The sequence below is a fragment of the Etheostoma spectabile genome, unplaced genomic scaffold (assembly GCF_008692095.1).
Source record: "Etheostoma spectabile isolate EspeVRDwgs_2016 unplaced genomic scaffold, UIUC_Espe_1.0 scaffold00004500, whole genome shotgun sequence".
In the NCBI taxonomy this organism is placed as follows: Eukaryota; Metazoa; Chordata; class Actinopteri; order Perciformes; family Percidae; genus Etheostoma; species Etheostoma spectabile.
In genome coordinates this window covers 10,924-13,257 of record NW_022603157.1, presented here as the reverse complement: position 1 = coordinate 13,257, position 2,334 = coordinate 10,924, and the positions used below count along the sequence as shown (strand labels likewise).

Genomic DNA, 2,334 nt, shown 5'->3' with positions numbered 1-2,334 from the left:
AAATCTGGTGAAACACATCTGAGCTATACTATATGTACTATATATATATATATATATATATATATATATATATATATATATATACACGATACTGCAACGTTGGGCCACTATTGTTTATCTCTAACCTCTGCATCTCTAAATGTAACTGCAAATAATTAATTTGATGTTTTTTAAAATGAACAAATAGTCTTTATTTTCACAAAAAAGTAAAAACAGTAAGTGGGGTACAGAGGATGAGGGCCAAACATTACTGAGCCTTCGCAAAAAGGTTAAAGGAATAGAATTTATGTAACTCAGTGGTTCTCATTCTTTAGAATTTCAGTGGTCTTAGTTGATCCCTCATCATTAATTTAACTTTGGGTCCCTGGTCCCTACACCAGGGACCCTGGACCTGTTCACCACAGACCCAAATCTTCTCAGCTGTTGCTGACATGTGCTCCTGTCTCTTCATGTGATTCATTATGTTTGGCACATTGTGTGGGTCAGTTCTTATATCATAAGAAGTTAATAATGTAAATGCTGAATGCCCTAAAACCTGTTGATACTACAATGCAAAGGCTCTTAACCCTACAGTTTTGCACATATCATGCAAGACTTGTTTTCTCCATTTTTTTTTTGCAAAAAAACTCTCCAGAAAGTGCCATTTAATGGTTTATTTTTCAAATTTTTCCCTGGGGGAGCATACCCCTAGACCCCCCCAGGGAGAGCCCCATCCCCCCACATATAACAAATCCCAATTTAAACCCTAAAGGATAAAGACCCAAAGAAATTGCTTTGTACGCGGCAAAATATGGGTTGGCCCTCCAAATCTCACTCCAAGGTTTTTGGAAAAGTTGGCAGCCCTGTAGTGGTGAGCGGGTCTGAAGCTATCCATGTCCGTCTGCAGCTTCAGGACCTGGAGCTCACCGCCAGTGTTACAGTTTGACTGTTAAAAAGTGTTGAGATAATTAAAAAGTATTTGTTTGGAAGCAGGCTGGCTGCTAGTTAGCCAATGCTAGCTTCCATGCTACATAAATAAGCCTGACAGAGCTGTCCCTCACAGAAAAAAAACACAGGTAAAATTAAAAAAACACTACATAAACTTTGCTACTGTGTGTTTATTTAAACATAGGTACACCTACATGTAGGGTGACGAGATTGCAATATAAGCCTTTATATTAATATTAGCAGCGGAAGCGTGCTGGGCCCATAACCCAGAGGTTGATGGATCGAAACCATCTTCTACTATTTCCTGTGCTTTGTATCTTCAGTAAGTATATATCCAGTCTGTTGATGTTTAACACAGCAACTGATGTTGCAAGTGTCTGAAGTGAAATGTCTCCACCTGCTGAAGAGTAAACTTAATGGCATGTTGAGATTATTTCACCCATAAAAAAAGAAACTTCAGTGCTCATACCTTTTATTCCCGCTGTAACACACATAAAAACTGGAGTGTAATACAGTAAATATACTACACTACAAGTAATAAATACTGTAAATAGAAACCGTAAAACATGTACGTTCAAAGTGCTTGTTGTGTTGTTTACCAGTCAGATTACCACAGGAGGTAATATCTGTTGCAGCTCTTTTAAAGACTCTACCATAATACCTGCTGGAGATGCCAGGTCCTCATACATGTAAAGCATGCGCTCTACCACTGAGCTACATCCCCGGAAGATTTTAAAATTCTTTTGACTTTTTTCTGAGATAGACTTAGACTTATCTTTATCAATCCTTTTGGGATGACTCCCGCAAGGAAATTGAAATATGCGGTGGCTTGAAATCAAACCTGGGCATAATGCTTGCAATGCTACGGTATAAATCATAGTCGAAAAGTAACACACCTGTTGCCTTTCTGCTGGACAATACAACGTTCACTGCAAATCTTGTAAGACAGATTGATAAGAAATACCTTGGTGGAGACTGGTTGCTTCCAGTACCTATGAGATAAGACAATATTGTTTATGAAGGCACATCTGCGATTTGGTATACTGTGATGTGTCATTGGTTGGCTACCACTCTTAAAAAACAGCGCTCGTTGTCGGCAGGATTTGAACCTGCGCAGGGAGACCCCAATGGATTTCTAGTCCATCGCCTTAACCACTCGGCCACGACAACGTGACAAGTAGCTCTATACCTGTTTGCACTAATGTTCATAAACGTTTCTATTGGTTAAGACTGTAACTTAAGATGTCATTGTAATCACATTCAGATCACCTCAAATAAAGACACTGATGATCATTGTGTTCATAAGTGCTTCTCTTTGGGGTTGTTTGGTTGTGAGTTCATCATCAGACACTAACACATGCATAGCAAGTACATTTCACCAGTTGTCCACCGCTGGCTAAATAAATA

The 2,334-nt window shown here is 38.9% G+C and overlaps 1 non-coding gene across 1 annotated transcript; it reads right to left on the bottom strand.

The window, feature by feature from the left end:
- Positions 1 to 2,015: 2,015 nt before the first annotated feature.
- trnas-aga (transfer RNA serine (anticodon AGA)) lies at positions 2,016 to 2,097 on the bottom strand. The gene has a single exon. It is a non-coding gene; the product is annotated as a tRNA-Ser (tRNA).
- Positions 2,098 to 2,334: the final 237 nt, after the last annotated feature.